Below are 16,236 nucleotides of genomic sequence, written 5' to 3' on the forward strand. Positions count from 1 at the left end.
TTCTTATTGCTATATCTTCAAGTTCACTAAACATTTATTCTGCAGTGTCTAATCTGCCATTCATTCCATTCACTATTTTTGCCATTTCAAACGTTGCAGTTTTCAACTCCAAGTCTCATTTGGGTCATTTTTGTATCTTCCATATTTCTACTTAACTTTTGGAGTAAATAGAATACAGTTATACAGTTATTCAGACTTTTTATGGTATTTTCTGCTAACGCTAATACTTGTCAGTTCCGGGTTGATTTCAAATGATTGATTTTTATCTTCATTATAGGTTATGTTTTCCAGCTTCTTTACCTCCCCCATAATTGCTTAATGGATGCCAGACATTGTGAATTTTACCTTCTTAACCCATTTATGCCTGAGGTTGCAATTTTTTTAATTTTTGCAATCAGACCATGGTGGTGAGCAGTAGGATGTAAATAACTCCCACATGCTTAGCGCTCCAATAATGGAACACTAGGCATAAGTAGCTACAGACTGGGTATTTTTGTAGTATCACAAATATTCTTGAGCTTTGTTGTTCTGGGATATAGTTAAGTCACCTGTAAACAGTTTGACACTTTCGGGTTCTGCTATTAACACTTGTTAGGCAAAATTACAGCCTTGTTTACTTTAATGCTAATTATTTCCCAACACTAAGGCAAGAAATTTGTGAATACTCTACCCAATGTCCCATATGAATTATGAATTTTTTCACTCTGGTTTGTGGGAACTGGCCCTGTGTGACATCTGAGTACTGTTCCTTTTAATCCTTTCAGGTGGCCCTTTTTGTAGCCTTGGATAGATTTTACACACACACACTTTGAATAGTACTCAGCTAAATACTCAAGAAGTACTCTGCAATCTCTGGATTTCTGTGTGTGTGATGCTCCCACATCTTAAGTACTGTCTCCTATAAACTCTAGCTGCCTTCATCTCTCTGGACACTCAGCTCTGTATTCCCACAGGGGGATCTTCTGGCTCCACCTGAGACTGTCTCTATGCAGAAAACTGGGGCAATCACTGGGGTCATCTCCTTTGTTTCCCATCTCTCAGGGATCCCTGTGCTCCACTGCCTCAGGGCCAGTGTCTTGAAAATCATTGTTTCATATATTTTTTCCCGTTTTCGTGTTTTTTTTTTCAAGTGGGATGATAAATTTATCACCTGTCACTCCATCTTGGTCAGGAGTGGAAGTCTCTCTAAATAACCTTTTTTTTTTTTTTTTTGAATCATTTATGAGAACCTTAATATTACTATTTTGAGTTCACTATGGCCTAACTTTTGACATGTTCATTTCCATTTATTCTGTTTAAATTTGTAGCAACCCAGTCAGATACTATTATTGTATATATTTTACTAATGGGGAAACAGAAAGAGTTCAAGAAAATTTTCCTTTGTCACCCATCTATTAAATGCTACAGCCATGTTTCAACTCTGGACACTTTGATTCAAGTTGATATTCATAGCTGCATATCAGCATACATTACAAGACAAACCACAAAATATAACATTCTTAATCATTATACAAGACATTCATAACATATCTGTTTTTTCATCTTTGGCTGTGATTTACAATAGAAATATAGTTTATGACACCACCCAATACACACACATACATACCCCCAAATATATAACTAAAACCAAAGTTTCATAGCAAAATATTTGTTATTATGGGTAATAATACCTACTTTATCTCAATTTTTTTCCTATTTTATTGTTAATGCTTATGTGACTCAATTTTATGATCCATTAATAGGTATGATTTTCTATTAGAAAAACAAAATGATGTAATGTTCATTTGGATCCATTTATTCTAACACTCTCCTCTAAGATTACTATCATTATTTCTGGCTTTTCTTTTGATTTTATTTGATTGCAATTTTGCAGTAATCACGTAAATCCAAGGACGAATTATGAGTTACATACATTTGTCCCAAGCCTTGATGTTTTGACTTATTAGTAGTATTACTATTATTTACTTTTGAGCTTTATAATTTTTTGTACAAACTGGCATCAAATAGATGTTGTGAATTAACATGAAATGTTCATTTTCCCTACGAAGAGTCCTCAGTCACCAGCACTTTTATAAAAGTTCTGATATGATATTCTATCAACTGACTGCATCCTCCCCTAAACAGGCTATTTTTTAATTATTAGAAGTTTACCTAATGTTAAAAATATGCAAATAAAACTTAGTCATATAGTTTTCTTTCTTAGTATAATACACATAGATTGTGTTGTTTCTGATTGCCTGGTATATTATTGTTACAATTTTTGTAAATTGATTGTGAGCTACCATCAACATTTAATTGAGATTTACTGTTATGGATATTTATCAGTAAAGCAAAGAAAAATCACTAATTTTAATAAATGAAAATATACGAGTGGCAGGCAATTAACTTTGCAAATAAAAAATTTATATTTTGATTTTTATTGATAAACTATTTTCTATGTAACAGTTTTTGACTTAATGGGCTATTTGTAGAAAAATTGATATCAATTAATATGTCTATTAAATGCCTTAAATTTCAAAAGTAATCCCTAATTATCTTGTTGTAGGCTATTTTGATAAATGTGAAGAAAGTATCTGTACATTTCATATACAGTTAATATATCAATCTCTCAAATGCTCAATAATTCTCTCTTTACAATCAACTTATGTTTAATTAAACAATAGTGATGAACTTGCTAAGTCTGCATTAACTACTCACTTATGATATAAAATTAATAGCAGGTCTAAATTATTTTAAGTGATTTAAGAAATTCCAGTACTCTCCAACGCCAAAACTACTCAGGAAGCAAAAACTATCATGTTAATTACTTTTTGTTTAACAATAATACGTTTGCATTTTTTACTTTAATCTTGGAATATAACACATTAATGCTTAATTTACAAAATAGGAAATATAAATGACCAGTGGATATATGAAATTTATTCAGTGAAATATAATTTAAAAATTAAAAGGCCAATGTCAGAGAGAAGCCGATTTTGCTCTCAATTTTAGCCAGAAAAGAATAAAAGGTCCTTCTGTGGATGGGGTCATCACACAGTTAGCATCCCTGACTCTGCTTCTCTGGTGGTAAATGATTAGGCTTGGATGTCCAGCTGACAACTGAGATGGCATGGTGCAAAGGGATGACCAATCATGGGATTGGTCAGGAAAGGAACAATCATGATGCTCTGAACCAATAGTATTATTTATCTATTAAGTTTAAATGTGAGAAAGAGAAAGTACACACTTGCTAGTAAGAGCAGAAAGCAAGCTGGGTGTGGTGGCACACACTGGTAGCTCCAGCTACTTTGGAGGCTGTGGCGCAAAGATTGCTTCAGCCCAGGAGTTTGAGTCCAGCCTGGGCAACATAACAAGACATCTATAAAAAAAAAAAATACTTTTTTAATTTTTAAAAAAGAGCAGAAAGCAATAAGAAATAGCCAGGGGGCACCAGAATGGAAAAGTGTTGAAGAATTAGTAAAATCTGTAGTCCCAGCTACTTGGCAGGCTGAGATGGGTGGATCACCTGAGCCCAGGAGTTCAAACCCAGCCTGGGAAATATAGTGAAACTCCATTTCTAAAGAAAATTAAAACTAAAGGGAAAAAAGAATTAACTAAAAACCTTCCTACTGAAGGGAGCAGATGAGAAGATCTGATAACTAGAGTTGTACTTCATCTTGAAAAACCTTCCTCTCTCCAATTCAGTACCAGACTCTTTGGCACTTGGCTTCTCTATTACTCTAGGACGTGCAGTTAACACAAGCTTCCTCACAAAATCTTCATTTCATGAAGAAATGTAAGTGAACATCAGTTCTTTCCAGTCTTATAATGTTATATGGCCATTAGATATATCTCTCAAATGCTCATTAATTATATGCTCAATAATATACACCTCAAATGCTCAATAATTATCTCTTTACAATCACCAGACTTTATGTCACCAAACTGTAACATCGCAAGACTGCCTTTTTTGACCAGGACATTAACAAATATTTATATAATTACATGCAATGCCCAAGCATGCTGATATACAGTGTATATGAAAATTCATATGTTCTCAGTGAAAAGGAAAATTATTTGTTTCCTTCACAGAAATTTCATTTGTAAAGATTAATCCAAAAATTGTAACTAATTTTAGGTGTAGGTGTCAAGACTTCATTAAGAAGATTTGTCTATAACATGCCAATAGTAAAAGATTAGTAAAATAAATTGTAGTATAATGGAATTCTATAGATTCAGTAGAAGTGGTATTATAAAAGCATGTTATTGGCCTAGGAATATGAAAAATGAAGTACTAAGTGATAATAAAAATTAGCACCCAGGCCAGGCACAGTGGCTCACGCCTGTAATCCCAGCACTTTGGGAGGCCGAGGCGGGCGGATCAGGAGATCAGGAGATCAAGACCATCCTGGCTAACACGGTGAAACCCCGTCTCTACTAAAAAAAAAAAAAAAAAAAAAAAAATACAAAAGTTATCTGGGCGTGGTGGCAGGTGTCTGTAGTCCCAGCTACTCAGGAGGCTAAGGCAGGAGAATGGCGTGAATCCGGGAGGCGGAGCTTGCAGTGAGCCGAGACCAGGCCACTGCACTCCAGCCTGGGCGACAGAGTAAGACTCCGACTCAAAAAAAAAAAAAAAATTATAACGGAATATATAGGGTTCCTTTTTGTTAAAAATTAAAATGTTTATTTTAAATACCTGTATGTATAATCTATATAGGAATTGAGACCAACATGTTAGAAGTAGTTCTTAGTGGTGAAATTACAAGTGATTTCATTTTCTTATATTTTGCATGTGTGAATTTTCTAAATTTCTTCTTTAAACATGTTTAACTTGTGTAATCAAAACAAATTGAAGTTTAAAAATATGAAAGCAGTGATTGTCCCTAGGTGTTTGAGATTATGTTTTACACTTAACTTCTCTATAATAAGCAAGTATTACTTTTATAATTGAAAAATAAATTGTATTTTTTAAAACAGCGTAGATATAAAATGAAAGAATGTTTGATTCCACAAGAGACTTCATCAGGATTATAAACTGCTTTTGCTAGATCTTGCACGAATCATTTTGTTGTTAAAACATACCACTGTAAATATAATTTTCTCCCCCAACATGCTACAACATAAGCTTGTTCGGTGGCAAGGATTTCCAATTACAAATTGATCATTATGGACTTCATAATATACAAAGACAATTTACCTCTTTGGATATGAAAAATAAATTCCAAGCTGTGTTCTAGTAAATCTACTATCACTAGCATTGCTGCCAGAAACTGCCATTTGCCATCCTCATTGGATAAACCATTCTCTCTAGAAAACCAGAAGTTTGGTGGGAATAAAGAAATTGTCAGTATATCTAACTATATTATTGCTAATATAAACAGAGAATACATTTTCTATGTGGCAACATACAATGTGAAAGTTATAAGCAGAAAATAATTAAGCATTTAATAAGCAAGAAAGTAATGTTTGTTGATAGCTACAAGAGTACTTTTAGTGTCATAAGACCAGAGCTTTCTACTAAATATGCTTTGTAGAACTTTCAGTTCCTTACCATGGTTTAAACAAAGGGTTTGACTTATTTACTTATTTTCTTTATATAGGCATCAAAAAATTCCAGCATTGTATCTGCACTAAATACATCTACATTTTTAAATACGTCCTGAGGATCTAATATACAGCATGGTGACTATAGTTAATAACACGTATTGCATACTTGAAATTTTCTAAGACAACAGATCTGAAGTGTCCTCACTCCCACACACATACACACATATCATAAACGATAACTATGTGTATATGATATGTTAATTTAATTATGAGAACCATTACATAATGTACATATATATGTATCAAATCACCATGTTGTACATCCTGAATATGTAATTTTTGTCTCAATAAAGCTAGAAAAAAAATAATTTTTCCTCACAGAACCTCACAGATTTCTCCTCTCCACATGTGTTTTTTCTGAACTCCATGTTTTATGGATTCAGTTCCCTCCCAGTTAATTTCGATGTCTCTATTTGATTAAGTTTCATTAAAAGATACTTTTCAATAGACTAAGGTCATAGATTTGAGTCCCCAAAGCCAGTTAGTACTGCTTTATTTAAGGCTAATAGACTGGCCTTCTAGTCATGGCCATCTATTTCACAAACAATGATGGTGACCAAGGAACTAAAAGTATAGATGAATCACAAGTAGCTTTTCCCAACTTACCAATAGTAACATAGCACCTTGAACATAGCAGTCATGCATTCATTCAGCAAATACTGAGACCTAGCATGTGCCACAGACTCTTAGAATTTCTAGAAATACATAAGTGAATACAACAACGTCACTGCTTTCATGGAGCTCACATTTTGGAATTGGTTTTATATATTGTAAAAGCTCCAATCGTCAAAATCCTTAACTCAAGCCCCAAGACAAGAATTTTCTAGCTGCTCAATTGATTCTTAGAGGACTTTTATATTTCAGTGGTATCCAAAACATAAGGGTCTATTGCACTACTTTCTATTCTGCAGCAATCAATTCTCTAAGAGATTATCTGCTTCAAACAGAGGAGTTCTATTTAGGCTTCAACATATTAGAGTTTATTAGATTTCATTTACCCATTGCACTCCATAAATGGGAAAAATGCAGGATGTGTGTAGGGGAAGAGCTAAGAACCCTATGACAAAGATTTCATAATGGACGTTCAAAGACTCAGCTGTCACTCAGACCACAGAGTATCAGTGTTTTCTAAACTGCAGAGCCCCTTGCAGGATATAACCCTACAACTGCACAGAATAAGTAAGAACCGGATTGCAGAGACTCAACGTGTAACATACCTCAGCAGAGTGCCCAGACACTTAATGCATTCATGAAGATGGCCCACCACAATCCACACAAAAGGACGCATTGAATTCCACTCAATGATCCTGTGATGCACAGAAGCTTGCTATCATTATTATTATTTATTTTTACCTCTGTATGGAACGTCTCTTATGCATTGCTTCAAATCATATCCACTTCATCTCTTTTCCCAATCACTAACACTGCAAGCAGATTCATGCAGGTACAACCCAACAGCACATTGTTCATTGACATGGTTTGGCTGTGTCCCCACCAAAATCTAATCTTGTAGTTCCCATAATCCTCATGTGTCATGGGAGGGACCCAATGGGAGTTAACTGAGTCATGGGGGTGGTTCTTACCCCCATGCTGCTGTTCTCGTGATAGTGAGTGAGTTCTCACAAGATCTGACGTTTTTATAAGGGGCTTCCCCCTACCCTTCACTCGTCACTTCTTGTTGCCACCATGTTAGGAAGGACGTGTTTGCTTCCCCTTCTGCCATGACTGTAAGTTTCCTGAGGCGTCCCCAGCCACACTGAACAATTAAACCAAACCTCTTTCCTTAATAAATCACCCAGTCTTGGGTATGTCTTTATTAGCAGCATTAGAATGGACTAATACACTCATCCTTTTCCAAGGATCTCTAATGCAGTGCTTGACCCTTGTATAGGAGCAACCTGGAATGCATGAACTAAAGGCCTATGGGGAAACCCTTGAACTCTAGATCAGTGGGAGATAGGAGCTTATGGGTGAATGGTCCTCCCTGCTCCCCACTACCTCAGACAGTTCTGAATTTTGAGGCACTCGTCAAGATTTTCAGAAGATCCCATCAAACCAGACATCCATATCCTTGGCCAAGTGGTTACACATTCTTGTACTGCCTACTCATTTCCTGTTCCGCTACCTGGGTCCTTCATACCTGCTATCTCGTATCACATTCCCACATTAACAACCTGAAAATTAGCCTCTGATTTCGGCTCTGATTCGGAGGTATTGTAATTTCTCCACTGTCTTAAAATAACTTGATGTAGAGAGAACATAGGCAACACCATCAAGCAGACCTGGGTTCCAACCTTAGTTTACAACTTGTTAGCGGCATGTCTTTGCACAAGGTTCGTAATCTAGGCCTCTTAAAGAAGTGTGAAGATGACACAGGGTAACAGAGTTGTTAGCTTCTAAAATTCCACACCCACCCTCCCACAATCAAAAACATTCATTTTCAGCATGTTGTAGACTCCCTAGAGATAATAAAGTAGAAGTTCACCACAGTAGAAATGAAAGCATACAAGTTAAACAAAATATTCTTCTGTACACAATGTTTCCTCTTTTGTCCCAGAAGTTTACTTGCTTATTTTGCAGGCTTTTCCCCCTTTAGAATTACATATTCCTACCTAAAATACTTTGCAAATGATGTTAGTTCCAGGCTTACTTACTCTTAAGAACATAAAGACTTTGAAAAACATGTCCTTTTAATTTTTCAACCAAATATATGAATCTGGCGATAACACTTTAAATAAGGTGAGTGAGAAGTAACAATGGTTTGGAAGATATGGTTTGAGAAGAACACGTTGAGAAGGTTTGAGCAGAAACCTTGGAGCAGTACGACCAAGGATCAGGGGAGAAACAGGATTACTGAGAGGCACTGAGGCCCCAGCTGCGACTTGCTTGCAGGTGAAATCTTGTGAAAATTCTGGCAAAGTCCTGAACATTTTCCTTTTCTGATTCTACCAAGGTACCCCTCACTGGCTTCCTATTCTTGCCCCTTTCAAAAATAGCATTTATTACATGAAAATCTGATTGTTTTCTAGACTATATTATTCACCAGACCTTTTTAAAAAAACATATGGACCTTTTTCCAGAAAATAATAGGTGCTCAACTATCCAATATTTTCATATGCTTTCAAGGATCCATTTACCCCCAGATTACAATCTCTGTATCTGACTGTGAGCCCCTTCAGGAGACAAAGGCTCAAATCACATAAAACTCTCTATCTCCAGGCTAAGCATAGTGGCTTGTGTCTGTAATCTCAGCACTTTGGGAGGCTAAGGTGAGCAGATCACTTGAGCCCAGGAGTTCAAGACCATCCTGGGCAACATGGTAAATGTACCATCTCTACAAAAAATACAAAAATTAGTTGGGTGTGGTGGCGCATGCCCGTAGTACCAGCTACTCAGGAGGCTGAGGTGGGAGGATCGCTTGAGCCCGGAGGCAGTGGTTGCATTGAGACATGATCACACCACTGCATTACAGCCTGGGTGACAGAGCGAGACCCTATCAGAAAAATAAATAAATAAATAAATAAATAAATAAATAAATAAATAAATAAAATCCTGTCTCTGATGCAGTTCCAGATATATAAGAACTATTCAAAAGATATTATTGATATACATATCAAAGAAATGTTTTTCAACTTGGAAAAAAGAACTGAACGAATCAGACAAAAACTGAGGTTTGGCAGAGCAGAAGTCATGAATAAACAAAGGGATGAGGATGTGTTGAGATGAAGTGGTTTTGGTTGTGTGAAAAGGCAGATAAATGATGCAAAGGAAAAGACTGATGTTCTGAGGAGATTATAAACTAGGTCAGTGTAATAGTGGAAAAGACTAGAGAATATGGTGGTCAGAGAAAGCAACCTCTGCCACTAAAGATATTTTGAATTTTTGTCACTTGACTGTCAGTAAGACAAGTTTTGTGTAGTAAGTTGAGTCTTTGTACATAAATATACATGTATACTTACGAAACCATTATGGAGCCTTTCTATAGAATGAATAGATCAATCGATTTCATTTAACTTACAATGACTTCAAATGAAAAAAATGAGAATATGAACACAGAGGTAACACTTTCCCACCCTATGATGATTTATCAAGTCATTCCTACTGAAGTCTCATCTTAATTATTTTCTTCAGTTTGCAAAGCTGGTCCTAGGGAAATAACTGTGTGATGGATTTTGCTTTTGTGAAATAATTAATTAGCTCCCCAAAACACAGAAAACCAAGAAAATCCAGATATGGTCAACCATCCATCTACCCATCTATCAATCCATCCATCCATTCATCCACTCTTCTGTCATTTGACCAGTTACACTTTGAACATGCATTGTTTACCAATATATACCAGAGTCTTATACATAGAAGTGACTATAAATCACTTACCAACTGAGCATCATGCTAACATTGTTTACAAAGATGAACAAGGTACCATCCAAAGCATTAAAGACCTCTCAATTTAGAAGAGAGAGTTGGAAATATAAACAAATAGCTAGGATACACTCAGAAGAAGGATGCATAGGTGGGGATATATAACTGTCTTTTTAAAATTATTTTGATTATTAAGATTATGTAAATTCAGGTTAATTGGGGCAAATACAGAGAGATATTGGCAAGAATGGTAAACACTTATAAACAATATAAAAACCAAGTTAGACTAAATTTTAAAAGTAATTTTTACACTTCTGTCCAGTTTAAGGATTCCCTATAATACTGATCGTCTTCTCCATCATTTCTTGATTCTGACTTTTTCTAATGGGGTTAAACAAATCACAGACTTCATTTCTGGGCAAGACATGCTGTGCTGTGTCCTGAATCAGCACTTCAAATGCTAGTCAAGGTTTCATATCAACAACAACCCTCCCCACTTGTATCTGTGGGTGACTGAGAATTAGTCTTTTTAACAACTTGCAAGGAATCATTTTTTAAAAAGTAAAAAAGACTAAAAATAAAATAAATTTATGACCTTGGCTTTCCAACTTTTATCTGCACACTTCTTGTTCAAACCATGTCTCCCGGGTCTCTCTTTGCACAGAGGAAAATATTTCTTTTCTCTGTGTGACTAGGAAGTCTGTATTTCTCTCCACTCCCAGCACCAGTAAAATGTCAACCTGTGACCAACGGAGAGAATAGATCACGAAGAAATCGGTTATTTTTCCACATGGCATGTTTCCCCATGACTGTCTTTTTCCTGGTCTGGAAGAAATGTTTTCATGACAATCGAGTCACTAACGTTCACTCCTCCCCAGCTGATGTGCTTACGTCCCAATTGATGAGCTGGATATTGTGTTAAAATTATTTTACCAAGACTGGATAATCTTCTGGGATTATTTGTCCATTTATTTTTTTAGAAACTGGCTCATTGGCAGAAACTTGTTAAATGGGTCTTTTTCCTGGTCCTTTAAAATCATCATCCCAACTAAACAGAACAAGCTTAAGACAACATTAGACAGTCATGTTATGGGAAATAAAATATAAATTGGAAATTTACTTCCCCATAGAGGACATTTAGTTGCTTTGAGGGCAGAACTAAACTTTTTTTCTTTCCCTCCTCATGTACCTATTACTGCATAGTCCAGCAGTGGTGTACATTCAATAAATGTTAGACAACCCATCATCCAAGCATCTCCAAACATGATTGTGTTTAGAAATGGGCTACATTTAGAGATGGTATGTTAAGGTTAGGTTGAGGCAGAATCAACCTCCTGGTAATGTAATAATTTTCTTATTCTTTTTGGTTTTTTCCAAGACAGAGCCTGTTCTGTTGCCCAGAGCTGGAGTGCCATGGCGCAATCTCAGCTCACTGCAACTTCTGCCTCCCAGGTTCAAGCAATTCTCCTGCCTCAGCCTCCCAAGTAGCTGGATTACAGGCGTGCGCCACCACCCCCAGCTAGTTTTTGTATCTTTGGTCGAATCAGGGTATCACCATATTGGCCAGGCTGGGCTCAAACTCCTGACCTCGTGATCTGCCCGCCTGGGCCTCCCAAAGTGCTGAGATTACAGGCATGAGCCACCGCGACCAGCCTTTAAAAAAAAAAAAAAAAGGGTCCCTCCATAAAAAAAAGGCAAGAAATTTGCAATGCAGTTTAACAAAGTGCATATAACATATAGCAGTGCATATAACAAAGACCAGAAAGAAATTTACTGAAATATTCACGACTGTTATGTCTAGTGGTGGAAATATAGGAGTGTTTCTTCTCATTTTTATCAGTTTAATTTTTTTGTTAACTGCATGCATTTTTCTACTGAGTTCAAGGCACTATACTAGTTGCCAGGGTGAGAAAGATTAATGAATTTCCTTCAGAACCATGAAAAGAAGAGGTGAACCAGGCAGAAAACAACCTACTAAAGGCTTATCTACCCTGACATTCATATGAATTGGTATTATGACTGTACTCTGTGACATACTCTGTGATACTATGAAGTTCAGATGGGGCTTGGGAAGGGTGAACAAACCCTTTCTCTTTCTCTAAAGACAAATCTGACTTTAAGATAACTTTCTTGCTCTTTGCCCTGAAAACTTGATAAAGGTAGGATCTCATTTGTATTACTAGGCAACATTATTTATGGATAGAAAGGCCCATGCTAGAGAAATTGTCACCTGACCTGGAAAAGTGTGAATGAAGCACAAATGCCTGGTGGGAAACCATGGCTCTAGGATTCCCTGAATATGGGGGCTCAAAACAGGTCATATCCCTGTGGGGACCTAGAAGCCATGCCGAGGCCTATTATAGGAGATATTGGTCTTAATGTGGCATAATATTTCTATGCCAGGGCAACTATTGCACCTGTCTAATATGAGTCTTTTTTTAATGAGGCAGGGTCTCACTCTGTTGCCTAGGCTGGAGTACAGTGGCATGATCTTGGTTCACTGCAGCTTTGACCTCCTAGGCTCAAGTGATCCTCCCACCTCAGCCTCCAGAGTAGCTGGGAGTACAGGCATGCGCCACCACACCCAGCTAATTTTTGTATTTTTTGTAGAAATGGGGCTTCACCATGTTGCCCAGGCTGGTCTTGAACTCCTAGGCTCAAGTGATCCACCCACTCAGCCTCCCAAAGTCCTGGGACTACAGACGTGAGCCACCATGCCCAGCCTAACCTGAGTTGTATTTTCTTACACTCAAGCTCTCATGGGGGGATGAGGTGGGGGCAGTGCAAGGGAGAACAGAAGGTGTTTTGCTATAAGGATTATTCCGTTTGAAAAGAAATGCCTAACACAACCCAAGTGGCGTGCTATGTTTCTGGCCCAATAGTCATCTGATTAAACTGGTACCAGGTATTACCTATTCAGGTCTTGTGAGTCTGAATGTCTTGTTAAGGAGACCCTATACTAGGAGTTGCGGAAAGTATGAAGAGGATAGCCAATTTTAGAAGAGTTGAAACCATTTCCTCAATTATTTCTTCACCAGAAAACACACAAGCACGACTCCTCAACAGCTCCCTGAGGGAATATTACTATAGTTTCCACAACCACATTCTTCATTTTAGCCAACCCTGGAGTGGGTGGGCTGGGGTGAGTGCTTGTTGAGTGACATCCATGATAGACTCAAATCATTCTTTGGGGGTGAAAGATGATATTTTATAGTAAACATATAAGTTCAGTATTAAAGAAGTTTTTTGCAGTAGTACTGCAAATAGAAATTTTGATCTAATACATTATCATTGTCAGTGATTTTCTTGCTAAATTAAGAAACCTATGGGTCATAAATGAAATACAACTGGTTGGAGTACAAATGTAATTTGACAGACGTGTTCCCTTGTGTGCTGGAGCTGGTTCATTACTGACTTGCAAGAGCCAATTGTTAAATTTTCAGGAATTTGGGGAGCAGACTGTTAAACACTACTGTGATTAAAATTTGAAGCACATAAAGTCACAATTAAATAAGTGTTGTTAAAAAAAAAGATTATAAATACTCAAAAACATACACCCTCAGAAATGAAAAATTCATTCCCCAGCTGTTGGACGTGCTAATGGTAGGCAGTCCTCAAGCATCAGCTCCCTTTGGAGAGTGCCTTGGTGGGAAGGAGCACCCTCACTCAAGGTCACATTCAAGGCCAATTACTAATCAACACAAGCGCATAAATGTCTGGTCTCTTTGCCCCATGTGAGATCACTCTGAAGGATTATCTAAGCTTCAGAGCTCCCCATAGGTCAGCTGAAGCTTTCACAAGGCTGTTCCAAGGCTCAACTTCTTCCACACAATCCCCATTTTAGGAGGGCTCCCTGATAACCGCCTTGTACATCATTCTCCATCTGACAACACCCAACCAAAAATGTTTATTAGGCATCTAGTATGTTTCAGGCACCAGATCATCACTGATTAGTAAGACATGGTCTTTGTTCACAAGAAGATTGCAATTTAGGAAAACAGAAATGTATCTATTAAAATGCAAAGTAATAACATATATGATGGGTAAACATTATGAAGGCCATATAACGTATTCCTAGCTGAATCTTTGGAGAGTTAAAAATGTATCTGTAAAGGAAGAGATATCTACACTGCTTCCAATGGACAAGTAAGAGCTAAGTAGTCCGGAAAAAAAATAAAAACAAAGGCAGAAAGGTATTTCACAAAGAAGGAACAGCATGTTCAAAGAGCAGGATGACTATGAAAGCACAATGACACTATAAAGAATGCAATTTTTTTTAATTGCTCACAATATAAAGGTAAGAAAGAGGTGAAATGCCAGGCAAAGATACTTTTTTAAAAGACTTATTATGTTAAGGACATTGAACTTTATGATCAAGAAAAGGAGAGGCACGGAAGGGTGATATACATTTGTATTTTGTAAATATCTCTGGGCCTACAATAGGGAAAGTAGATTTGGGAAGAAGGAAACAGAAGACAAGGCTAGTAAGAGGCTGCTATAGTATTCTTGGCAGAAGTTGTTAGTCTGAACCAAAGTTCAGACAATGAATAGAGAGAAGAAGGAAAGTGGAGATATTTTGAAGGTAGCATTGACAAGGCGTGAAGAGTCATTGAGAATGGGGTTGATAAAGAGAAAGGGATCAAGGAAACCTCAAATTTCTCATGAGAAAATGGACAGAAGAGATAAAATATGACACTTAAGGCAGTGATTTTTATGTAAGTTCAATCTGCCCTGTTTGTGGGACACCCAAATAAATATATGAAGTTAGTAGCTTGATGCGGAGTTTAAATTGTGTGTGTGTGTGTGTGAGAGAGAGAGAGAGAGAGAGAGAAACACCTGGAGTGGCTACTTCCACAATTGCCCCATCCATGCTCTGGCAGCTGACTAGTGAAAGTGTTAAAACTGCCGGAGCCTGTGTAATCACTTTTATAAAGTGATTCGAGAGTACAGTATCACTCAGCAGTTGTGAGATAGTGTGGCATATTTAGAACAAGATTTTGAAGTCAGGCCAACCTGAGCTTTTATCCCAAATCCACCACCTGCTTGCTATAAAGACTTAGATGAGTTATGTATCTGACCCTCACATTCCCCATCAAGAATGGGACTGCTAAGCACACTTTGCGAGGCTGTCGTAGGCTTAAATGAGATTGTATATGTAAAAGTACGAGACACATATTAGGCCTTCAGTGATTCTTTCGTTTCCCAGCCCACAGAGTTTCCAGTGCTTTTTGCATTGTATCTGTCGCCCTCCGTACCTCCTGACTCCAGTTTCCACTTTGAACTCATCCTGTTAATATAAAGCATTATTTCAATTACCTGATAAAGATAAAATCCAGCCCCTGCTCTCCCCTTTGTACTGTCTGGCTCTGGATGTTTTTGTAATCCTTTCCTGGCCTTGTCTACATCTAATTTACTTCCTTTCAGTTGAGTGTTATCGCAAGTCATGAATTGTTCTCACTTCATGTTTATTGCAAACAGATAACCATTATCTCCAACAGGCCTGCTTGGTTTTATCTTACTTGTTTCACATTCGGCAACTTTTTAATTATTTCGTTTTATTTTTTCTACATTAGGTTGTTTCTCTTCTGCATTGATACTTGCATAAAGAGGCGAAAACAAATTTGTAATTTAATAAGGCTTTTCAAATGTATTACTGCTGGAAACAAGCTGGAACTCCTTAAAATTTGTTTTGACCATAAAGTTCCATGACCATTTCAAAATTCCGTGGCTGAAAAACACGAAGTTTTTTAGTTTCCCCTCTACAAGGTGCTGACTTAATTTCGGCAACAGATCCCAGTCAAGTCAATCAAGGCTTGGTTGGTTTCAGAAGCCAGGGCTCCTTCATTTGCGGGGTTACACAAGGCAGCTGGAGAAGACAGGACTGAACCACATCCAGGAGGGAAAACAATAGCAAACCAGAGAAGAATCAAGCAGTGGCTTTACTCAAGGGAAAGGCATAGGATGAGAATAGAAAAAAAAAAAATCAATACTCCAGAGTTAGGTAAACGTAAGAATAAATGAGGCCAGGCGCGGTGGCTCACACTTGTAATCCCAGCACTTTGGGAGGCTGAGGTGGGTGGATCACCTGAGGTCAGGAGTTCAAGAGCAACCTGGCCAACATGGTGAAACCCCGTCTCTACTAAAAATACAAAAAAAAAGCCAGGCGTGGTGGGAGATGCCTGTAATCCCAGCTACTCGGGAGGCTGAGGCAGGAGGAACACTTGAACCCATGAAGTGGAGGTTGCAGTGAGCAGAGATAACGTGACTGCACTAGAGCCTGGGCAACAA

Source organism: Papio anubis, chromosome 18 (genome assembly GCF_008728515.1).
Source record: "Papio anubis isolate 15944 chromosome 18, Panubis1.0, whole genome shotgun sequence".
Classification (NCBI taxonomy): domain Eukaryota; kingdom Metazoa; phylum Chordata; class Mammalia; order Primates; family Cercopithecidae; genus Papio; species Papio anubis.